A 27287-nucleotide genomic window follows, 5' to 3' on the forward strand; every position below is an offset into this window, starting at 1 on the left:
TTTTTTCACTTAAGAAACTAGTTAAATGAACTGGAGGAGCTATTCCTTGCCTTGAAATGAAATGAGGGGAGGTAGAGGGAGATGGGGTCACTTTTTTTTTTCATTTAAAGCAGATTATGTGTGATCTAATAGACCCATCACTGGCAGACGATCAAGCATAATTGCTGCTCCATCCACGTTTCACTGCATCGTCCTATAGGGATCAGTAGGCATCCAATTGTGCTAGGTGGTGGCGTCTTTTAACGAGAATGACACGCAGACGACAAGTATCTCGTCTTTTTCTTCAAGGTCACCACCTCCTCTTCCTGTTCTTACAGGGTCAACAAGCGAGGGCGTGCATAAATTGCACTGCGAAGTCATTGCACAGAAAATGCAGTCGGGACATCTCACAAATACATTTCTTCCTGAGATTCCCGTGCCATTTTTACATAGGAAGGGGAATTACAGTACATTGAATGGGAGAAAGGAAAGAGCAACATGAACTTAAAGAAAGAATTATCATCCCACAAGGAGAGAGGGGAAACTGTAGGTATCTTGGATATACTTCTCTACTTAGAATTTACACATGGTAATCATCCCAAGTCACTAAACAATAGTGGTTTACTGTTTTTGATGCATAACAGCCAGCCATACCACCCAATATGTATGTATATATGCATGTACATGTACAAAGATAATACAGAAACCAATAAATCAAATCAAATCAATCAGAATCAAATCAAAATCAAATCAATATAACAAACATGCCTGTCAAGCAGACAAATAGATGTGAAGACTTGGATATCAAAAGCTCATCAAAGCTCTGTGGTAGTGAAATGTAAAGGATATTCTTTCTTTTCTTTTTTTTTTCTCTCTCTCTGCATGTGTTTATTACCCTAATTGTGATATCTTGTGTAAGACAAGCTTTTCATTTATGTCATTCTGCCTCTCTGATTAACCAAATGACTTACAGACCATGACAACAGCAAATCATGCAGGTCTTTTTCTAGCTGTTAAATTCTAATGACGATTTTCCACAGCCGCAATTCACGGACGGGATTAAACACTGTATGTTTCCACCTACAATGTACAGATGTTGATTTCTATGGCCATCTATTTGTTCATCTCGATGGCTCTAGTCCTCGTCTTCTCTGTCATTAATATGCTCATCTCATGTCTAACTCATTGGCTAGGCACTCTCTCTTCAGTCACCCTCAAGGGGGGGGGGGGGGGGGGGGGGGGGGGGGGGGTTCTCTCCCGATCACTCTTTCATCCAACACGTAATCCCTTCTACTTCTCCTACCCTCATCATCGCGAGAAATCGGAGGCCCTCTCCCACGTTAGGCCCAGCCTAAAATCTAATTACTCTCCAGCGAGTCTGTACGACAGGCAAGGAAGAGAGAGAACTGCTGTCGGAGGACACCAGCGTTGCCACGGCAACCCTCTAGACTCCCTGTTTATACAAGTATATTCATTGGTAAGGAATTTTGTGGAGGAGAAAGATAGGAAGACTGTTGTCTTTTTTCTTTTTTTATTCTTTTGCATAGAGGATGGATGTCTCCGTGTGCATTTCCTTTCCTTAGCATCCTCCACCAGTTATTTTTCTTTGCCTTTTTTTTTTTATTTTTGTCATCTCGGTCCCCATAGTTGAACATTGGAGTGAAGGCGGACAAAACGGTGTTCGTGCTGACTGAAGTGGCTGACAACATGTTTGTTTTCAAGGTTAGCTGATCTAATTGGGGATGCTCAGGAGAGAGCATGTCTTGCACAATTAGATGTACCAACTCCGGTTTCTTCCTCCATAAGCTGCCTGAGATGAGAGAGGCGGGAGGGATGGGAGGAGGAGGAGGTGGATAGGAGGAAAAATCCTCTTGTCTATTGCTGCGAGTTTGGCCTACGCTGAGCCATCGGTGCCATCAGACAGAGTGGTGATTACACTGCTACTCCAATTTCACATAAACATACTTCTAATGTTTCAACCTTGGGCAGACAAACTTGCATGGATTCATGAGTGTATTTCGCTGTCTTTCCTCAACCCCCATTAACTAAAAAAAAAATATATATAAAGAAATGATAACAGTAATGAATTTCGTGTCCTATAAATCAACATCGTTCAAAGATATATCAAAGCACATTTTAAACATTTTACCTCCTATTCAGTCAAGCTTTCAATATCATGACGGGTAGTATTCTCATCCTCAAAGACTGTTCTCTTAGTTTTACTTTCCAGACTCCATTATTCCTAATAAAATAAGCACATGAAGAAACGCAACATAGGTTACAGCTTTTCAAATTCAATTCAAGTCAGCTGTGAGCTTGGATGATGACTTTTATAAAATGAATGTGGGACACATATTATTTATCCCCTGACAAAAAGCCAGAGTAAAGCACAATTACCATAGCAACTAAAACTAGTATTCTCTGTCATATCACTTCTCACATATCTTAGCCCTTTCACTACTAGATCATGTAAATCACATACAGACTTTGTACAGGCCTCACCAGATTTAATTACCATAGGTGATGGGCAATCATACTTCAGCTGCACTACAATGAATAAGAACAAGAGACCCGCGGGTCTAGCGCTCACCTGAGTATCGCAAGTTCACCTTTCACGCAGTCACTAATCTAAATTATTCACAGCTCTACCAAAATTTGACCAGGCATTCTGAAGTAGAAGATGAAAATGTACAATAAGGGCCCAAATTTTTAAAGATTCCTTAATTTGGGGAATTGGGGGCCCCCTGGGGCCCTCTGGGTGGGGCATGGTGCCCATTTTGATAAATTGAGATCCTGACCCCCTAAGGATGCTACCTGCCAAGTTTGACGAAAATCTATCATGAGGTTTTCAGGAAGAAGATGACAATGTACGATTCAGGCCCCCATTTGGACCTTCCTAACCACCCCCCCCCCCCACCCCTGCCCCCAAGAGGGGCACCCCTGGATCTCCTATGAACAAACTCGAAACTACAGTCATTAATGTACTCACTCATAGTATTATCTTAGCTGTATAACTTCTGATTCTAGAGAAAATTTTTAACAATTCCTTCATTTGGGGGGTTTGGGCCCCCCTGGGGGCCCCCTGGGTGGGACATGGTGCCCATTTTAACAAATTGAGATCCTAACCCCTTAGGGATGCTACCTGCCAAGTTTGGTGAAAATGGGTCATGGGGTTCTAAAAAAGAAGATAAAAATGTACAATTTAGGCCCCATTTTACCCCTCCTCACCTCCCTCCCCTGGGTCCCAAGGGGGGCACCCCTGATTCTGCCATGAACAAACTTGAAACTGCAGTCATCAATGTACTAACTCATAGTATTAACTTAGCTCCATCACTTCTGGTTCTAGAGAAGAAGATTTTTAAAGATTCCTTAATTTTGGGGGATTTGGGCCCCCTGGGGGCCCCCTGGGGGCCCCCTGGGTGGGGCATGGTGCCCATTTTAACAAATTGAGTTCCTAACCCCCTAGGGATGCTACCTGCCAAGTTTGGTGAAAATGGGTCACGGGGTTCTCAAGAAGAAGATGAAAATGTACAATTTAGGCCCCATTAGAACCCCTCCCCACCCCCCTCCCCTGGGTCCCAAGGAGGGCATCCCTGATTCTGCCATGAACAAACTTGAAACTGCAGTCATCAATGTACTAACTCATAGTATTAACTTAGCTCTATCACTTCTGGTTCTAGAGAAGAAGATTTTTAAAGATTCCTTAATTTTGGGGGGTTTGGGCCCCCCTGGGGGCCCCCTGGGTGGGTCATGGTGCCCATTTTAACAAATTGAGTTCCTAACCCCCTAGGGATGCTACCTGCCAAGTTTGATGAAAATCGGTCTTGGGGTTTTCAAGAAGAAGATGAAAATGTAAAAAGTTTACGCACGACGCACGACGGACGACGGACGACGCACGACGCACGACGCACGACGCACGACGCACGACGGACGCCGGACGAAGGGCGATCGCAATAGCTCACTTGAGCCTTTGGCTCAGGTGAGCTAAAAATTGACAACATCTAAGGATCACATAGACATTGTCTTATCATGCAGTTCTCTAAAGAGAAATTCAGCATACACAGCTTCTAGGCTGAATTAACAAACTATGGAGTGCAGTAACCATGGAAACGATGCTGCAGAGTCACATCCCCCATTTACGGAGAGGAACAAAAAAAATCAATACGTGCTCGAACAATTGGAAGGATCATTACAATTCAGGCCTCATTTCATTTGTTCTGCACAGTTTGGGGTTAGCTGCTGTTGGTAATTACTGCCCTTCCATGCGAAAATATCTTTTTATGTTTCCATCTCCCTCCTTTTTTCCCTCTGGCTCCATTTTGCCCACTTCCGCTCCTCGGTGACAAGAGCATGGAGAATATATTTTCTTAAAAGAAGAAGAAGCAAACTGGAAACTGGCTGCAGTTGTCTTTCTTTTCTTCTCTTTTTTTTTTGTAACCAGCACACTCCAATGCCAATGTACCTCATTTCCTTAATTGCGGCGATTTGCCGGCAGATCGATCACGACACATTCACGAGCCGGCCATGGGGGAGAGAATGGCCCGCTGAAAGAGTATGCGGCATCCGCATCGCATAATCTACATATCTACAGGAAGCGTGGGATGAGACGGGCCCATGATACGGGTGTACCCAACCTACGGGAACATACAAATTCACACTCCCACAATTCTGAAGCAAAGATGCTCAAGAAAAAAAGAAAAGAAAAAAAGCATGCAATTTGCTGTGAAATGAGTTTTTGCCATTATTGTTACTGTTTCTGTTTCACATGGATGACCGAGGTAGATGTGTGCATATATATATATATATATATATATATATATATATATATATATATACATGCATGCACATGCATACATACATATATAAGACATATAGATAGATAGATAGATATATATAGAGAGATGAGAAGTATATCTTTGAAGTGAAATCTCACATCCAACTAAACCCCATGGAAGACCAGCTAATACAGCTGACTTAGAATATGGGCTATCAATTCTGCCATCTTCTCAGACGGAAAAATGAAACAAACAAACAAACAAACAAACAAAAAACCAAACAAACAAACCCATAAGAGCATATTTCTGTTCAAATATAAACATGCCAAAGCCACCTTGCATCTCAACTAATCATATCGCATGAATATACACCAGAAAACTGGACAGATGTATGTCAGAAGACGTTAAACTCAGTAAGCTATGTCTCTTGATATGTAGACCTACAATCATTGACATGGACTTGACTTCAACATGCAGGCACACATAAAACTGCCCGTGGCCTACAATAAAAATGGTATGCACTTTGCTAGCCACAAGCAATTGCAGTCTTTGCAACAGCCAGACCTTGATTAGAGACGTAACAAAATGAAAAGACCCTTCTATCTCATAAGTAAAACAACTTCAAAACATATTTGCTCTCAGGAAGGAAAGGAAAGAATGATATAATTTTAGCATTTTCTCTTCGAAATTATTTCATAAATATAATGTTGATGTGAAATTTTTAGGAGGTTCTCACTTAGTATATTAACTCAAGTTTGCATACACAAGATCAATAATAGTTTTATATCACTTTGCCTATTCATTTTATTCATCTGATATCTAATAATTTTTTCTAAGTCTAACTCAGTCAAAAAAAAAGATATCTTTAAGGCAAATCATTATTCTATGATTTGGGGGATATTTTTTCATATGGTATGATAACCACAAATATATTCATGCTGTCAACTGAAATAAATGACAAATTTGTAATGTTTCATCGTCCCATACAAGGGTAACAAATAAACTTCGTAGCTTCTAAAATTTCATTTAGTCTGCCAAATAAAAAATAATGCGTCCATATCTTGGAAGCAAATTGGTAAAAGGGTGCATCATTTACCTTGTCAGCTCTCATGAAAGGAATTGTGGGTTATTCCGATAAGGAAAAATTTGTAGTCTGTTTCTGGGGATGACTATTTGGCCTTTGTTTTATTCCTTTCTTTTTTCTCTTTATATTCAATTCAATTGTCTAACGAGACCAACATTTTTATCAAGGGACCCTATAAATTACACGCTCTGCTTTTTAGTAGGTCCCCCACATTTCATGTTTGTAATATTGTCTTCTCTTGTCTTCCTTTTTTAATTACGACGCTATGTCTGGTCTTATGTTCAATCGATTGTATCATGTTATTTGTGTTTGAGATGTGGAACAATAAACATGAAACCAAACCACGAATCCAATTCAATTCAATTCATTTTATTTTCATTCTTTTTCTTTTCAACAAAAAGAATAAATATAAATAGGTGTCCATGCTAATGTGGTAATCTTTTTGATACTTAGTTTGGCACTTTTCCTTAAGAAAATTAATGAGAAAGAGAGAGAGGGGGGAGAGAAAAAGAGACAAAGAGATAAATGACATATTTTGTCTTCTTTCTTAGGTTCCTAATAGATGTATGTTACTAAATTCCATTTTTATTGATGCAGTTCTTGGAAAGTGGTGAACAGAAATAGATACTCCCTCCAAAACTTTGTTTGAGATGTTGTTTTTTTTCCCTTCTATCTCATGTTTGTGTAGAATGATTCAATGTTGAAAACACTATACTTTTCACACACCTATGGCAAAGCATATTTAATATGGGCATGCCTGACCAGGGAGGTGTTACAGAGATGGAGTGGCAACTCCTCGTAATTCATGCAAACACATGTTTGGGTTCAAGGCGTTACAATGGGATGTCTAGCATTCCACTACACTTTTAAGTCATGCTCGGCACCGCTCTAGACGAAGTTCGGAGACGAAGAACGCATTTCACCTTTCGATGAATTACAAGTTTTATTTCACTGTAAAATTTTAAATGAAATACTCGAATTGATTTAGAAAAGTTTAGGAAAGAATTCAATACTATAAACATGTATTTCTAGTTTCTTCTTAATGCGCAAATCGAAATGAGATTACAATTAGGCCCTCTTAAAAACCTTATATTTTTCTATAATGTGCACATTTCCACATGTTAGTTTTCTATCTTTTAATCTGGGATATTTGATCTTTCAAATAAAGTACTCTGCTAAAGCGTGTTCCAGCATGCTTTGAAACTATTTGCTGTTAAAACTGTCAGTTTTACACTGCATTTGATTCGCTGCTCCAATTCAAGGTACACAAATTCATTGTCGCCATCACATCAGCGAATTGCAGTAGGGGCAAGTATTTCTAGATGTGAGAGTGCTAGTCCCGATTATTGATGCTCTCTTTTGTCAAAGCACATGGGTAACACCTGTAGTTGAACGCATAACTTCTTGGCGGTGCCGCACATGACTTCAAAGGAGAGCAGGAGTTGTCTATCCTTCTCTAGCACCTCCCTGGCCTGACAGAATGATCTTGTTCTTCCATATGGTGATAATAATGATATTGCAGGTGTGTTTGGCTCTGATGGTGATGAATACAATAATTTTTTCATTGAGACTTGGGACATGTATTTCTGAGACCACAGAGACCTGGCTTGTTTAATTCACCAGAACTTTAACCTATTCCATACTGAATTCTGAAATGCCAATAGAATTAATACACAGGCCAGCAGATTCCCGTGCAGAACGGGTTTAAGTTTGGTGATCTAATGTGTGATCAACCAGTCACTGACAATACTGAAACGATCATTTCTGGTTTTCACTGAATTCCCTCCCCCCCCCCCCTACCTAGCTACCTCCCCCTTCCCCCCCCCCCCATCCCCTTTCCTGCCCTGTGCCATCCCCTCCCCCAACCTACAAAAGGATAAAAAAGATAGTAGAGCATAATATATGTCAATGCCTTTCCAGGAAGAGACAAACTCTAATAGCTAAAAAAAAAAGCCTTCCAACAACAAAAACCACAAGAGACTTTTTAGCTTGGTGAAAAGGACAGATAACTGATGAGCTCAGAGAAGCAACACTAATTCAAGGATCAATAATGCACCACTCCCTCCGTAGTTTGGCTCAGAAGCTAACGCTTCGATACATCTTATATACCACATTCTCTCTCTCCCCATCTATCCCTCCAGTCTCTTTCTATCTCTCCCTATCTCTCTATGTCCATCTCCCTATCTCTCTATGTCCATCTCTCTATCTCTCTATGTCCATCTCCCTATCTCTCTATGTCCATCTCTCTATCTCTCTATGGCCATCTCTCTATGTCCATCTCTCTATCTCTATACAGTATGTCCATCTCTCTATCTCTCTACAGTATGTCCATCTCTCTATCTCTCTATATCCATCTCTCTATCTCTATACAGTATGTCCATCTCTCTATCTCTCTACAGTATGTCCATCTCTCTATCTCTCTATATCCATCTCTCTATCTCTCTCTGTCCCTATCTCTCTATCTCTCTACAGTATGTCTATCTCTCTATCTTTCTCTGTCTACCTCTCTAACTATCTCTCTTCTTTTCTGTCTCTTCCTATATCTGTCTTTCCTTTTCTATCCTCTTTCATCTGCTAGTATTCAAAGCATTGAAAGCAAAGAGCCAAATAGCCATAGTGAGAATATATTTCCATTATTATATCTAAGACTCAAAACACACTTTCCATATTGCATGTCAATATGAAGAGTTTGTTCACAAAAACCGATAAGTCCATTTTTTAAGATTTTGAAGTACGGTCTCTGTCATAAAGTACAAAATAATACCTTTTAAATGATATATTGGTCATTACATATAAAGGTACATTTTTTAAGTTATGGTCAAAAGAAGCAAAAATTTTCTTATTATTCTCTTTATTTTTCTTGACCTTTCATCGCAGATATCTCCATTTGGCAAATATGGACTTATCGGTTTTTGCGAACAAACTCTTCATATATCAGTACAGTACAGTCATGTAGAAAAAATAATAATAAACAAAATTATATTGAATTTACATTGCATATCATAAATAAATCAAAGTGTGACAAAAGATAAAGAATCAGAGAAAAGTGTGATGTTATTTACAAGCTTCAAACACAGCTTCATACAGTGAAAATAAATTTTCTATTAAGTATGCCCTTCTAGTGATCAGGTAAGCCATATCACTGCTCTGTCAGCATTATAATCTCCCGAAAAATTTTCTCCATGACCAGACTGCGGGATGCTCCATTAGACTTAATCGTCACGGCAACGAAAGTCGACTGATGAGTCGCATCATTGCATGGCCTGCCGCTTGCATAGACGTTCGAATAACATCTTACTTTCTTTCTTTCTCTCTCACACACACACACCTTTTTTTTTTAATTCAGGGCCTTGTTCATGGCTGGAGTCATCTTTCATGAATATATAAACCCCATTTACATTTTAAAAATAAGGCTAATCTCAGCCCAGTAATCCTTGCTAAAAGCACTTGAAAAGAAATATGAAAACATCTCTGCACACGTTGAGTGTTCTACTTCAGGATTTCTGCATATAACCTACTTCTTTCTAAGCCTGAATATTCTCTGTTCTAATTAAGGTATTTGTATTCACTTTTCATGGAGAAAGGCTGAATTGTGATCTGACTGGTTACCAGCGCGGAGGTGTCTTGGTCCAGTGGATACACATTCTGCTTGCAACAAGCAGGTTTAGGGTTCAAACCCTGCCTATGCACCTGCTTCCTTGTGTAGGTAATTTCCCTACAATTCTCCTGTCATGTGTAGGGGTGGATACCCAATGGGAAACTACAAGTTAACCTCTCCTGTGCTTGAGTGCCGAACGGCACAGAAAATCCCATAGTGTTGAACACATCTACCAAAGTCTCTGGCATAGAAGGGGTTTAGCTAATTGGATTTAGCACGAGTGCAGATGAAAATATCAGCTAGGTGAGAATGCTCTCCACGCAGTGGCAGATCTACACATGTAGGGGCAGGGGGCAAGGGGATTTAAACCCCACTTGAGCTCCTGTTTTTTTTCTTTTGTTTTGTTTTGGGTTTTAAGGATTTAAACCCTTCTTTTTTTTCTTTTTTCTTTTTTTTTTCTTTTTTCTTTTTTTTTTTTTTTTGCTTGCTTGTCTACTAATTTTGGGAGAGGAATGGCAGCAAAAATGTACAAACTTTTTTGTGTGTGTTTTGCTTTGTTTTGCTTGTTATGACCCACCATCATTGGGTCAACTCCCCCTGCCCCCCCCCCCCCCCCCCCCCTTAGCAAAAAAGCTACATCTGCCCCTGCTAAGGAGGTTAGTGCACTACTCTATAGGGTTGGCCTGATTCCAGTGGCAGGAGTGATATACCAGTGGCGGATCCAGGTAGGGGCGCACCGTGTGCGCCTCCCCTTTATTTTGTGTTAAAACAAAAGAAATAAAAAAAAAACGGGAGGTCATGTGCCCCCTTTAATTTTGTAAATTGATTTTGTAAATTTGATCCGTCCCTGTATACTGTCAATCACTTTTAGCAAATATGCGTAACGTCAGAAAAAGAAAATATCATTATCATCACTACAAAAGATTCCATACATTTGTCAATCATGTTTGACAAGCAACCTATATTGACAGATCTGTCATCACTACAAATCACTGTCTACAATGATATTGGTACTTGATATGAGTATGATTATTTTAGGGAAAAAATGTCACCTGATGACTTGCCTTCTTTTTTTTCTTGCTTCAGGACAGAATTATAGATCTAAGGTCATATTTGTCCAACTGTAGATCCAAATTTGCTTGTGAGATATGTAATGCAACATCAGGAAAGCCGTATAATGTCAGGAAAATATATCTTTGTGTGTGTGTGTGTGTGTGTGTGGTTTCTAGCAGATATGAATTTGCCAGATGCTAAGCTTTAATTCAATATACAATTGGCCTACTTCATTTCTGGAAAAATATATAAAGAGAAGAATTAAAAGTTAGAAAACTGTTAAGGTTATATTGCCAAAGACGGCAAATCCGCGCATCTATCTTCCCTTTATGATCTCTGACTGTATACGGGTAATGTGATGATGCACCACATATGTACATACACGTATTATATATTAGAATCTTTTTTTTTTTCCACAAAAGTTTCATATCACTTTCCTGGTCACCTCCCCAGAGCACACTAGGATTTGCAAACCAAGAATCAACTGACAAAGTCATTAAAACAACTGTCTCATTAAGGAGCAGAAGGGGCTCTCGGGCAGAGGCAAAATAAATACAATATATCACAACAGAGCAATCTCCAATATCATTAGTCTTGTTTTATGAGATGAGCCAGGTAATGATTAATCATGGTGTTACAAAGAAGAGAGTCAGCGAACCCCTCTTCACATCCAATCCCACAGGAGGGAGAGAGAGATGGGCGCATCGCAAGAACAAAATTAATTCCGCCATCAGCAGAGTCAAAGCCCCTCTAGGAATTCAGAATCAATTACAGTGATCACTCTTAAAGGGAAGTCTGAAACAAAAAGGAGGAAGAAAGAAAAACTGCTGTGACTTCAGTCTTCCTGGGATCCATTCTTTAAAATTTGCAATTTTTACTGCTAGGAAGTCTTCAAGAGTGGCAGGTTTAACCAATCAAGAACTAGAGAAATCACATTCCTGTGGTATGATGTGATATATCTTTAATGGAATTCTTACTATTCATTGCTGGTATCTTATAAGGTAGAGCCAAAAAAAAAAATTATCAACTTTGATTTAAGCCATTTGTTGTTCATAATTATTTGCCTTGGTAGCATTTTTTTAAGAGTCTCTACATCACTAAACTTGAACAAATTCTTAAATTAAATTAGCAACATATTTTAGTGGATGAAAATTACTGAATCTCTCTCAAAGAAGCAAATCTAAAAAAAAAAACAAAAAAAACAGATGCTGTACTGATTCAATTTCATTCATTTTATTTCATTTTGTTTATTCTCATTTTCAACACAGGGTATCGATATATAGGGCTAAAGAGTTTTATTAAACAAAACATTGCATGAAAAAAGCAAAATACATATTCTGCATACATCAAAACATGATGTAAATGCAATGAATGGAAAATTTGACAATTTATCTAAGCCCTTTAATCATCCTCCAATATATGAGATGCAGTGATGTTCAGAGGTGACAATCTAATGGATTAGATGACAAGATCAAAATATCTGTGGCAATTTTTTTTTCCCCAGGACAGGGGCTGCAGAAGGTATCAAAGTAGAGAACCTCAATCAAAGATGTTCTTCTGCTGCCCCCTTACTTGGTGAAAACAGGTGGATCAACAGGTTAGCTTTCTTAAAGGGTGTGTACAATTCTGGTCCAGGTGAGGATTTAGCTTTTAACGTTTTGAGAGATATTTAGAAACCATTCTATGAGATGTCAAAGAGCATGCAATTCTAAAGGGTATCAAAAGTTTATTTGATGAAAATCGGTTTTGAAATGGCTGAGATATCCAAAAACAAGGTGAAACAAAGAGATCCTAATAAAAGGCGTGGCCTGTCGCCTTTTATTATTATCACTTTTTTGGATATCTCAACCATTTGAAAACCAATTTTCATCAAATAAACATTGAATCCTTCTTAGAATTACATGCTCTTTAATATTTCATAAGAAGTTTCTCATCATCTCACTTAGGAATGTTCAAAACATGAATCCCCACTTCAACCAGTACTGTACAGTCCCTTTAAATTCTACTACACATCAACAGAATTGTGCAAACAGCTCATTCTTGTGGAGAATTTGGGCCCTATAAAGTTGCAAAATGCCACATGTGAATGGATCGATAGTAGGGATACATATGTTTCAAAATGTGGATTCCTGTTGTTGTATGATCAGGTTTCTTCCCCTGACAACATTTCTTCTCAGTATTTTCACCCCCTTTTTTTAAGTTGTACTTCTCTGAGTGTGTTCATTTCGAGGTGCACAAATATGACCGTCACCAGAGATGTGAGATATTGATTATACTATCCGAGTGAATATTGATATTCTCCTGCAACCATGGGTACTGATACTTTGCTCTCTCCTTTTTTAGTATGTCCCAAAAGATATTCCTCGTAAACCCAAGACTAAAAAGACATACATAGCTTCTCCTTTTATCATACTCTTGTTTAGTCAAAGATTTGCCCATGGAAAGAATGGCAAGATATGTGGAAAAACAAACTCTAGTTGTAATTTCATTCTATTCTGATGTGAAACTGAATATCAAATTCACTTCAGAGAATCTATACGTGGAAAGCAGATTTTGTAAAAGACTTCTATAACACATGTATGTATTAAGCCATAGTGCTAGTATTTTTCAATAAACAAACTAAAAACAAAACTACAAAGAGAATCAGTAAAAATGCAGCAAAAGCAAATTGATATTGGTCACTGTAAAGGAACATCTCAATTGTGACTCTTTTTCTTTACAAAGCTCTATTCTTCTTCTTTCACTTCTTTCTCTCATATCATCTCTCTCCCCCATATCTTATCTCTTCTCTTTCTCTTCATCTCTCCCCTATCTCTCTCTCTCTCTCTCCCTCTCTCTCTCCATTTCTCCCTCTCTCATCTTTTTCTGATCTCTCCCTCTATCCCACTTCCTCCCCATCTCCCCCCATATTAATCTCTTCCTTTTGATCTCTCCCTCTCTCATCTCTTTCTCATCTATCTCTCACTCTCTTCCTCTCCATCTCTCCCTAAATCTCCTGTTTTTGTCTGTCTATCTCTCTCTCTATTTGTCTCTTTCTCTCTCTCCCTTCTTCTCCATTTCTCCATCTCCATCTTTCTCTCCCGTCTCTCTCTCTCTCCTTCTATCCCTCTCCCTCAGTCATGGGATGCCTGGATGAAGATCTCCCACCAGGAGCAGCTCAGACTTTGTGAGTTAACCCATCCCTTACTGAAGTCTGAAATCTCCATAGACTTAATACACAGGCTACCAGGTTCCCGTATGGAATGGGTTAAAAACAAGTGTTACAAGGGGCTGCCATGGACATGATGGATGTATTACAGCTCTACCCTCTGGTGAAATATATTCAAACTCTGGCCAAGATCCATAAGTCACCAAAAGTATCCCCCCCCCCTAAAAAAATAAAAAAAAAATAAAAAAAAGCAAGAAAGAAAGAGAGACCTATTGAATGCTTGCTCTGACGAGACATATGAGAGTTAAAAACCCTGCAGGTATATACAACAGTCAAAAATGTCAAGTGAGCACCAATTTGGCCGAGTTGTGATGCGGACATCGGATACAAGATGATTTTTATATTATCGGGAAAGGGATGGCTTCTTCCCCAGAGAAACGTCATGCCTCCAGCCATGTTTGCTTTACATTTCAGTTCTCCCCAACAAAGAGTAGAATTTATGGTGGGTTTACTTCTCCTCCAAATACAAATGTAGTCATAAAAAGCCACAAGTCTGTCTGTTATGGAAGAAACTTTCTGCAACCAGGAAGCATTTAAATACTTCATGCAGGATCTTTTTTGTTTGTCTCTTACAGACAAACACTGAAAAAAACAACTTTGTTTCTGCTCTTGTTCCATCATCAATATGTCTCCCTCAATTTCCTCATCAAAATTTTATTCCTCTAAAAACTTCTTTTTCCTCCTCATAAGAGTTATCTTTCCCTGCCTGAAAGTCGGGGCAAAGAATAAAGAAGGAGTGTACAATAGATCCAGGTACCCAAACTAATGGGAGAGTTGCTATATATGGTGCACTTTAGGGTGAAATGGTTCTGGTAGACCCTGGGAAAAGTACTTATGAATATTTCATGACATACAATGGAGATACCTCATTGCCATTTGTCTGTTTTGCTGTTCAAAATTAGTGACACATTTGAAATACATTATAAGGGAAAATTTAATGTGCATCAGTATGGATCTAAAGGTATATTTCCACTTACCCTGCTAATCAATGACTTCTAGGGTACTGTAAATGTCAATATTTGTGCGCAATTAATTTTTGCACTCAGTGGCTCAAAAACATATTTGCGGGTTCTTGAATTCATTCTGCACAATTGTTAACTCGTTCAAAATGTGTAGAGAAAATGCTAAAGATATTTTTGCAGGTTTCAGAATTCCCGCTAGTCAAAAGTAGCATGAAATATGCAAAAATTAATGTTCCGCAAACATTTCTGTGTTTACAGTTATATGTTTGATCATGTAAGCCACTGTGTTTGACTGCTTTTTTATACCTTGCGGCCATTTTTTTTAAATGTCTCCTTTCACCTACTGTCAAATTATCGATCTGTCCGTCTGTATGTGCATATATCTTTTTCTCTTGAAAGACATACACATGTTTAGGTGCTCATCAGTTTATAATAAAACCATCTATGAGAATTATTTGACTGAGATTTATGTGACAAAGTAACATTCATTCACAATCAGTGACAGCAATTACAAATTTGCCAGCTATGTTATGTAAAAATTCTGATTTTCCCAACATTCTGAGTTTTTCTCCCTTTTAAAATCACACAAATGCAAATAAGGTCTATATAACAAGGAAATATATGCAATATAAAAAAACAACAACTTGAATGTCACCAAGAAGAGGACATATGTGACCCTGCACCTCAAAACAAACAAAAAGTCGCCAGACATGAATTTCTAATTAATACCATATTCTGAAAGAGCAGACTTTAAGCTTTAAAATGATGTATAACTCAAATCAAATGGACTCTCCTAACCTATCTAAATATCAGAAAGAAAGCACAAACTCAGGAAAAGTGTGAACTGAGAAAAGAGGCTCTGAAGTACAGTGTCTATTCAAGCGCTTTTCTTTACCAAACCGTGCTGGCTGTGCGATGAATGGGACAAAAAACAGGAAGTAAACCACCAGAGTAACAACAATGAAGGGATTATCAGATTACACTGAAATTAAGCATGCCTTATTAACACATTCTGTCCATAATGAATGCCAACTTTCAAAGCAGTAGCACTATCCTTTCAAAAGTTATTAGAGTTGAAAGTGAAAAGTGTGGACAAGGTTTTTCAGAAATGAAAAAGGGATTCTAAAGACACACCTAATCACACTATTCTACAAAAAAAAATGTTCGAGATAAACTGCTAAAAAAACACACTTTCCTGCCCGTTTTATGATACCAAATTTTAGCATAATGTAAAAGAAGACCCGCTGTTTCAGAAAATATGAAAAAGTCAAGTTCGGCTAGGTTGACCCATTTCACGTAAAAATTAGTGTGTGCGACTTTATGTTGTTTTGAGGTGCACGGTCACATATCATGCAAGTGCTAATCCCTTTACACAAAATAAAACAGGTGTGAGAAATCCTATGATTGATTAGGAGGGGGAAAACTTTTAATGAGGCAGAACAAAAGACGCCGACTACAAACTGTCATCCTTCATGACTGATGCATTCAAATGCCCTGAGCATCAGTCGCAAACATTCTTGGACTCATAAGTGCCGTATTTGTCGTGAGCCTGCGAGGACATCCACGCTTGTCACGAATCGCGCGAGTCGTCCAATCAGCGCAGACTGTCACATCCTTGTGTACACCGGTAGAATCCCATCCGGATCTACGAGATCAGCATCCAGTGAATGGGACCCTTTGACATCACATAACGAGGCCCATTATTAACATAACACAAAGTGACATGTGTCACCCTCACTTTGATATGATTTTTGTGAAACAATAACCTCTATGCTACATGCAGGGGAACTCGCTCATTGATAAAAAGTGTGAGTTTTCTTAAGATAAGTCAAAATGTAACATAATACGCTAATTGGTATGCTGCTTGTTTTTGTGATTCTACATGTATGCTCACATATTTTACATATCTGACAAAGTGATTTTCCTTTAGAATGACAGCAAAAAAACAACAACAAAATGACCCCTGTTAGCGCTCATTAAACTTGTAGCCATCAAGACATAACCTATCATATACTTTTTAGTTGGTGTACATACAAAAAAAAAATAAGGAAAAACTTTAATATTTCAGTAGTGTGTTTGATGATACTGATTATTCTCTGCTATACAGGTTGATGACAACAATACATCATTGCAACACTCAAAGTACCTTGAGCTACATGTAACAGTATACCAATGTCATGAGCAAGATAGCTATTGGTGATGTCCACTTGACATGGTATGGTTGACTGTTTAGGAAAAGATTTCACATTCCATTTGTTAACCCATCCTAATCCATTCTGTTCTAGTGATATCCAATCCTGTGGAAATACTGCCATGCTTAAATTCTTTCAGGATCGCCACATTTGATTAGTCAGTTTACTTCAGATAACCTAGTTGATATTCTGTGCAGTATAATCGGCTAACATTAGCAACTAGTGAAGCTGGGATACAAGCATGGGTGCTTTATTATTAAACTCTGTAAGGTTGTTTCACAGTCGACAATCCACTGGCTATTTAAACTTCCAGACCGGGATACCAGGATATAAACATTAGACTGAGACATTCTCGACATGAAGAGATGCGTACAAATCTTATCTGTCTAAACAGACCTTCAACACAGGTGGCTCTATTCACTGGGACCTGCTGGTGGAAAACATGGCAAGAATATACACTGGGAGAAGGTTTACTAGAAATTTTTCACTTCATTGAGTTGGGACAGTTACATTCCACTAAAGGAAGGTCACATTCGGGCTCTTTTATGGGGGCGCCTTTTAAAAAGATGGTGCTGACGTTTGTTTGGAAAAGTAGAAATGCTTGTGCCTGAAGTGATTTACCGTGTTGAATAGTGTCTGTGTTTACACTGAGGGGGTACATAACAAGAGACTGGAATATCAACAAAGGGACTTGACAAATTAGGGTGCGTTCACACTGCAAACATGCAAAATACAATCTTCAGCGGTGAAACCTTCCAAAACACGCGAAGTTGATTCTCAGTTCTCCTAAATCTGCTTCCTTCCTTGTGACATCATATAGAAAACAAAATGCTGTGTCACAATGCTGTACAGGTCAAGCTTATAAAGTGGCTTAATTTCAGAAGAGTTTTATATTTCCTACCTGAAAGTTCTTAGAGGTTCTATTGCCTTTGAATTGAAGGACATCACAACAGCAAGAAGTTTAATTGCAATATTTCACAATGTTGCATGAATTTTGAAAACACAATACATGAAGATCTCATAATCATACTGATGTTTTCTCTATAACCATCATAATTAATTTGTTTGTTTGTTTATTTTTTAATTGTTTAAGTTGTTGTCGCCACTACAACCAGCAGTTACTAGCGCTTCATTGGGAGAAGGTTGTTCACAAAGACTTTTACAGGGTTTGCAGTATGGATCGAGTGTCTCACACTGTAGTGACATGTAGCAAACTCTAAAGCCTCTAACAAAACAGAGAAATTTCAATGGGATAGGAGGTCCCTTGTATAACGACACTGTGTATACACTATGTGGTTCATGGAATATTATTGTTTTGTATTTTGTAGGAAGGCTTTTAAACTTTCAGAGGTGAACTTTGGAGAAAAATGCATCATGTAGTTTCTGTCATTATGAAAGTGTTTCAAAATTTAGGGTATAAATGAACCCGCAACCTTATGTCAGTAACATTTTGTATCTCATAAGTAAGCCCTCCCCCCCCCCCCCCCCCCTTTGATGGTAAAGTGAAATGATGGATACACACTTAACAAAAGCTCACATGGGTTTGACATCCAAGGAACACATCCAACACACACACTTACAAACACACGCAAAAACAAACACACTTAAACACGTGCATTTATAAGCACACACACACACAAAACAGCAAGAGCCACAGGCATTTACAATGTGAATGGTGAACATCACATTCCAAGGGACTGGAATCAATATTCCCAACAAAGCAAGTGTCTCTAAAATTACCCATTCATGCCACAACAACAAATCAATATTCCCTTTACGCTGCAGCTCTCCAAAGCACAGAATAAAGATGCCGCTTTTTTTAACTCGGTAAGAGCTATGTCTCTATTGTAGTGTGACGTGCCTTTACTACAGGGGGCGGAGTAGGAGGCGTCTTGTATTAGACAGTCATATAGGACTAGACTGCCATAGAAAGTGTTTTCTTTCCTACAATGGCTCTCATCACAGTATTCTTCAGTTCTTTTTCTCCTCCTATGGTAATATACGTGTAGACTGGAGTAGAATTGTGTTCAAGAGAACTTGCATATAGAGGGTGGATATCATGTAAAGTCCTAACATCATGTCTAGTTGTCCATGGACACCTGTATGAAATATACTGTATACGCTATATATTTCGCGGGGGTTTTATTTTCACGAATTTCACGAGTCGGGAGCTATTCCCGAAATTAACAACACGCGAAAATATTACCTTCCAAAATGAATCCCTTGATACGAACATTTCAGTACTAGAATACCATGTCACGGCTTACCGAACAGACCATACTGGCTAAGCTTGTTTACGCACGTCCACCTCTACTTACGAATACTGTAGAAAGCCAATCCATTATCGCAAGGGGACCACTCGTCAGAAATCTAGTGCGATGGACTTAACCACTTCAAAAATGTTGAATTCTAACTTACTAGTTCGCAGAGTTTGGCAAGTCTTTTTCATGCAATGTATAACTAGTATCATTCTTATATGCTAGTAAGTTGAAAATTCACACTTTCTTTGCCACTTCATATTTTCTCTGGTCCCCCAATCGCGAATTTAACCACTCGCGAAAATGTGTGACATCGGCAATTCGCGAAAATTTATGTACGCGAAAATTATAGCGTATACAGTACACAGCATCTACACTTACATTTTGGTGACAAATTTTAAGATCAATAAGATAAAACCACTCAATTGTTTGGGAAAATAATGCAATGGAATCATCATGGGGATGAAGTGATCAATTGAGATATAACACAAGGAAAAAGTATCTTTTTCATAGCTGTTTTTATTTTATGTGTGTGTGTGTGTGTTTTATGATGGGTACAGATTGTTTGATGAACACAGGATAATTATATCATTTTTATGTTTATGAGAAAAACATAAATCAATTGCAATTCTTTGTTACAAACAGCATGGATGTTTACCTTTATAACATCTGACAAATTCGACAATGCATTCATGTATTCTTTATTTTTCAAATGAACATTTCCAGCATGCATTGACCCCTGTACAGCCTTCTGGAAAATGCATGTCCATTAGTGATTACAAGGGATGGTGCATTTAACAGAATGGGTCATTGAAGATTGATGTATTCGCTGAAAAGTGCAGGCATTTAAACGAACTTGAGAGCATCACTTCAGTAGCTATCATATGGGAGCGCAGTGTCGTACTTCTGATGGCAGTCATCACAAACTGTGAAGGATTTCTAACACGGACATCAATGGGTCTTGTAAAGGTTGCCTGCATATAAATGCTGCATTTTCTGCTTTCCAATCATCCTACACAGTCCCGACAGTGTAATCACTCAGATCAACCTGTTTCCAATGCATAAGTATCTCTCGAGTTCTTCTCACTTTCACATTGCCTATAGATCACTGACATTGATTTATTCTTCATCCAGTTGGGACCCTATTACATTTCAGCATTCAGCCAAAATAATCAAATCTATGGACTCTCCCCAGTGTTTGACATTACCTTTCATTTCATCAAAACCACCTAACAAAACTTGCATTCCTCAACTGTATTTTCCCTCTACAAACAAAAACACTGAATTCAAGTTGATAATAAGGAATTTAAAATTGTATTCACATGGGCAAATTTCCTCAATTTTTCTCAAAGCAAATATCTTAAATTTTGAAATCATACATCATTTCTGGCATTTAGTATCATACATGTTTTCAAAAAAAAAAAAATCAGTTTCTAATATTGCTTTTGACAATCTTATAGTTCAAGTAGGAAATAATTATATTAGTCCACTGAAAAGAACAAAATGCAGAAGAAAAAGTGGTATACCTTTTGTTCAGAGACAAACAAGGTTTGTGGATGTCCATGCTGCTGCCTACTCAAAACTCATGTGTCTCTATGACTAATTTGTGTCTAGAATACAAGATCAAATCCTTCAGTCACGGTAGCTACACCCTCTACAGGAGAGACAAAAACCCTTTTAAGCGAAAACCTACTTCAGCAAATTTGAGGAAAGGCAAAAGGGGGGAGGGGGACTTTTCTGTCTGATTCCTACTCTAGTGCATTCACATATTAACCCATTGAGGACAGACTGATTTTGTTACAATACGCATTTCCCATAGATACCTGCCTGAGTATATTATGGACTCGTCCTTAACGGGTTAAAGAATTAATTACCATAATTAAATGTATTTGTTGGCACCATTCTCATAATTAGTGAAATATCGCAGTCACAGCTAGATTTATAACAGCAGTAATTTATTCGGTACTGTGCTCATTCATGAAATACCATGGTATTTCTGGCCAAAAAGTATAGCTTTCTGAGGTAAGCATGTAACAGAGCATGCACATATCTCCTATGGGAAGAAGACAGGAAGTGTGTTTGGTCATGTGAGAAAAACACCGCTGTATGAGCATTGGTATTTCATGACACGTATCACACTCAAAATCGTATTTTGTGCAAAGTTTGAGTTACCACTTGTTCACGCGGTATTTCGCAGTCCATTTGCATTCACATTACGAATTACCATGCAGAGTACAATGTACGATGGTATTTCACTACAAATGTGAATGTAGTTTAATGTTTTCTGTTATTACTGACCCGTCGAAGTTGGACTGATTTCCTATAACACCCATTTCCCATTTACTCCAGCCTGAGTTTACATGGGAATAGTCTTCAATGGGTTAAAAAGGGCACCAATCGTGAATAAATGGTAATAAGCTGCCATATCCTACAGATACTCCTGCCCACGAGTTTGTATCCCATCTTACCCTTTCAAAGAAAATTTTCACATCATTCATGTTAACCCATTGAGGACGAGTCCTGAGTATATTCAGGCAAGCATCTATGGGAAATGCGTGTTGTAGCAAAATGAAACCGTCCTCAACGGGTTAATTATGCCTAACAATGATAACAACAGCCAACACTAGTAAGATCGTAACTCTGTTTCATGAAAGTTGCCATCCACTAACAAGTTGTTAGTCTCTGACAATCACCATAGTAACAGTTAAAGACCAGAGCTTCTCGCCCAATTAAAACCAAGGATTTTACTGAAATTGTCAGAGACTGACAGCTTGTCACGGCTGACAACTTTTATGAAACGGTGCCCATATCTGCCCAGGCTTAGCCTTTTGTCAAGGCCCTCTCGCTGTATGGTAAAGAAAACCCAGCTGAGTAGGGTAGCCTCGCACTGTCTCGCTCGCCCGTTACAGCGAAAGGGCCTTGACAAAAGGCTAGCCCAGGTTAAGCTCTTCACTGCTGCCATCTCTCTTCTATAGATGTCTTTTCACTATCATTTCCCCACCCACTGCCAAATACCAATTTTTATACTGAGAAACATCATGGCAATGGGGTCATCCCACTAGACTGACACCCACGAGTCATACAGCCCACAAGTTCGACACTAGGCAAATAAAGCCCATGAGTTCAACACTAGGTAAAAACAGCCCACAAGTTCGACAGATAACACGGGGCTTGATGTGTTGGTCTCGTGGGCCTTGTTAGGTTAGTGTCGAACTAATGGGCTGTAAGACTCGTGAGCTGTATAACTCATGGGCTTTATGACTTGTGGGCTGTATGACTCATGGGTGTCGGTCTCGTGACGTGCACCCCATGGCAATAACATCTCATCCAAGGAGAGGCAGAATTTGACTCATCAGGATCTCCTGTTTGTAAGTCTAACGTCCTATTTACCATACCAAAGCACTCCCCTCTAATATCGGATGACATCTGCCCAAAATCAAATTTAATCTTCATCACCACTACATGGACTGCCTTGATGGAATTTCTCTGCCAAAATTATGTTTATCCTCCTCCCCGTTTTCCTGTATTTTTCATCACGAAAGACTGTTTGTCATCTGGACATTCATTTTTCCCTCCTGTAGAAGAACTGTAAAGTTCAATGATCACAGTAGCAAACAGTTTTATATCGTTTGGGGGTTGTTCTGTTTTTTCCTCCTTTTTTCTTCTTTTTGGCTGCCCAGGCCTTTCCTCCCAACATTAACAGCATTTTAAATCCAGTAGTTTCCAGGTCCTTGGGATTAAATTTCACCTCATCGCCTGAGTCAAGAGATCAGATTTCTCCGTGGTTTTTCATCACCTATTGTGCGGATGTGACAGCCCCTCCTTCTTCCATCAGCTCTTTTCATTCCCCCAACCTCCGCTCACCCCGATAAAGAGGATGAAAAAAAAGACCACATTGAGAGAAACTTTTGAAACTGCTTGCCATCAAGCCCTTTGCCATCCATATTATGCTTCATTTCTGCCCACAGACATCAAATCATTCTCAATCAATATTTCTGCTAAATTCCCAGAAACTTTAATCAGGCACAAAAATTTGGGGAAGGCAATGGATTAAACATCCAATTTGCACCATTAATCTTTTCTTCTGTATTAGTTTACACATTAGTAGCAGACCTATTCATGAACAAGAGTAATTGATTTTTGCATAATGATGAGGAAAAAAAAAACTATTTTACTTGCCACTGTTCTCACATGCCACCCCCCCCCCCCCCAAAAAAAAAAAAAAAATCACTGTAAATCTCTGAACTGCATGTGCCTATACAAGGACAAGAGAATGAGCCCAGATTCCATGTGGTGAGGACCTGGCATAGCAATTTGTATCATGGGATTAAAAAACTTTCTATTTTTTTGCATGCCATTAACACACTGCACTGTAAGTGGAAAATCTTTTTTTTTTTAATTTGGTTTTTGCATTCCATTTTGTGAAAAATTCTATCTTGGGTGGGTTAACAGCAGGACTAAAGAATGAACAAGTACTACTTTCTGGCTGTTTTATCATTATTAGACAACGAGATAACCATTTTTCTCATAGACTCACAACTCACACTTTTGTGTACCTGCCACATCTTACGTCTTTGCTCCATAAAACCCTCTAAAATCCACAAACTCTGAATTACTCTTGCCATACTGGTTGTGGCACAGTGAATTTATAAATGAACAATAATGGATAGATAGATAGATGGAAGAATGAGTGACTACATGAATGTATTTACCAACATGAAAATACAAATTATGTCTAAGAAAAAGAAAAAACATATCAAATATGAAATATACATATATCCATTCAAGCATATTATACTTATACCTTAAATATTCATACAATTGGCAAATAGGAAAAAACAACACAACTGGTAATCAACATTAGCACCCTTAAAAAGTACCTAGGTATTTGTAATATTAAAAAACACACACAAAAAGAAAAAAAAAATGAGCTCTTAACTCACACAGAGGCCAGCCTTGTCCTTTCAAAACCCAAGAGCTAACACTCAATGTGCATGTGGTTTTTGTAGATGTTTTCTCTCATTTTAGTTTATAGTTCCCATGCAGCTCAAGTAAGACCTGAAGTGAGGGAACTAGAAGTAGAATGGGACGAGTTAGCATCTTCATTTTTGTCTTATTTTTGCAGCTTCCTATGTCTACTTGATGAATCTTTCTGAAAGAGTAGTGCATTTTGTTTTTGTGGGTTTTTTTTGTGTGTTATTTCACACATTGCCTTTGGCTGGGCATTTGGTATTTCTGGGGGTGTACATTTCTGATTTGTTTGTTTGTTTTGTTTTTCTGCAGGCCACTACATTATTCTAGTAAGACAGGGAAAAGTTTTCCCTTGTCATGCAGGGTTTTTTTATGTCAAAGTGGGCTTTTAGGACAATCCTTCATTTCCTCTACAAAAAAAACCAAAGAGATACAGTGTCTTCATTCCAGAATATCTGGAACACCCCTGGCGGGTAGGATGATCCTGCTTGAATTCCATCTTTCTCTAATCAGCATCTCAACTTCCGATGTTTTCTACCCATGGTTTGCTTCAATTCACTTTGGTTTATTTGAACTGCATTCAAGCAAACACAATTTCAACCTTACATTCCAAAAATTCAAATAAAAAATGCAATAAATACAATTTTAGAATATTACATATATAGAAAAAAAATACAGTAGGCAATATTGTGCAATATGCAAATACAAAACATAATAAACTAAGATGAGAAGTATTGAGTAAATATCTTTTAGTAAACGAGGAAACTGCCAAAGTGTGTTCTTATATTTTGTATTACTCTGACCGTAAGACCAAACTAATGCCTGTCCCTCTTTCCTTTTGTGTTGATGGTATAGTTGTATTGTTTAGCATGTCTAGATGATGTGTGTCCATGATCATGCTTCCATGTTCATAGATTATAGCCTGTTTGGGATAATACTATATGTGCATGCTTGTTTCTGTTAATAAATGTCTTGTTGAAAGTAGACATAAGAAAGCTTTAGATGTGTTTGAATAATCATGTTTATATGTTTACATGTGCCCTCTGTTCATGTGTGTATGCATACACTGTACTGTGAGTATGTAAGGGTGCGGATGTATGCGTAACTCTTCTTTAGTGAATTTTGTTGTCAATGTAAGACATCTATAAAAAATCTCATAATTCAGAAAATTTCTTACTTGTAATCCCTGTGACATGATACTAAATCTAATTCTTCTACTTTTAGAGTAACTTTGTAGATCATAACCCTGGCATGGGACTTTTGCTAATTTCACTAACAAGAATAGTTATCACATTATCTATTTGACATTTGCATTTGTCTAACAGGTCTTTTTGTCTACTGAAGATGTGAATCTTGTAAACACATTCCGGGGATTCTCATTTTGTATTTCTGCACATTAAAAACCTTAAAAGATTAACTAAAACAAAAGAGGAGCTTAAATCCACCTGCTGAGAGGACCAGAGCTGCCTACACAAATCTTTTCAAAAACCATCTTTTATCAGGAACTCTGTAAAAGAATGCAAAATCAACATCCATGGCATTAAGTTTATCATCATCCACACTTTAAAGCATGGGAGGAACCACCACCAAAAAAAAAAAGAATTTGTCAAAAGATACCGTTAGTGTGATCCTTTGGAGAATTAAGTTTTGTATGCATAAGATGTAGGCATAAGAAATCAAGAAGTCTTTGACTGAGCAAGATGGGAATCTATAACAGCCGGTCATTGACATTGCTATGACTATACCATCTTAATAAAATCTACCTCGTGATTCAGCAGACAAAAGAATTAAAAAAAAATTGACATAGGAGTCTGAATTCACACAAAAAAAAATCAAATACACCGTCTTCAACAATATCTGATATGTGAAATAATGAAATAGCATCAAAGACAAAACGCCCTGCTCAAAGGCATGAAATGGATTTCTCCCCCTCCCCTTGAATAAGGCACATCTCTGATGTCTCATTATTATTGACAATGTTAATCCTTTCTGTGCTAGGGACTTTGCACAGTATGTACATTGCTATGGAGATTTCTGCATCTATCAGCACTCAAAACACACATTGAGTTAAAGAGTGGAATGACAGTCTGCGCCAGAATGCTGCGGGGGATTATAACATCGTCGTTCGATATTGCCATTTGCAGAGTCATTTTTCTGCCTGAAGAGATTTCTTCTTCTTCTCTCTTTTTTTTTTGAAAGAGTAATTATGAACCGTGGAGATGACACATAAAGCTATGCATAGAAACCATTTTTAATAATGCCAATCCTTCTAAACTTGCCTACAGGCCTCAGTGTGAATATCATAAAAGAGGAGTAACTCAGTTTATTGCAGCAAACTGTCTGCATCATACCACATAACCTTCAAGTTCATCACCAGAGTACCGGTACCTATACTCTATGAATTACCTCTTCTTCTTGATCTGATTGCTGTTAAGTTTGGCTGCTTTATAATCTACTGCTTTAGCTTTAAATCTTTTACAAGGAGCATTTTGTTTGCAGTTTGTTTTTTTTTCTTCATATTTTTCTATACTTTCTTGATGCAAGTAAATCATTTTTTTTTCTTTTGAAACTATGTCTATACACTATAGGTGCAGTCTATGCAATTACATACAGATGCTCATCCAAAGGGGACATACACACAAAAGGTCTTCAGTACTGTGCATCTTACTGAGTACCATTGGCCCACCTCAAAAAGGGGTTTGTAGCAACTGCAGTTTGGGGCAAATTATTTATTTTATAGGGCCCCATTTCACTCTCTTTTCTTTTCTTTAAAACAACAACAACAACAACAACTGCGATTGCCATGATATCAAACAAAAGATTTGAAGCTGATTGGCTGGTGCAAAGAAATGTTACCACAGAAACTGCAATTGATGCTGCTGTATACTGCCCTTGGATATCACTACATCCCTTTTCCTTACACAATGATAGAGTAATGATAATGTAATATAAGCCTGTGTCCATCAGGTTTTGAATGGTAGCAGAAACAGAAGAGATGGTGCTTATCACAAGTTCATGGTTACATGTCTATTGTGACATCATACATTGCTTTGGTTCCAAGATTGTGACTCAAAGGGAGACGTGATCTTCTGTTGTACGTCCCACCATGTCTGATGGATGTAATTCAACTCATACAGGTTCATACTTTGAATATCACATAATGGGAAACATAGCAACATGCAATTATACATTCATACAAAATTTTCA

Source organism: Diadema antillarum, unplaced genomic scaffold (genome assembly GCF_040938485.1).
Source record: "Diadema antillarum isolate AM-2024a unplaced genomic scaffold, OU_Dant_1.0 scf00000165, whole genome shotgun sequence".
NCBI classification, from domain to species: Eukaryota; Metazoa; Echinodermata; class Echinoidea; order Diadematoida; family Diadematidae; genus Diadema; species Diadema antillarum.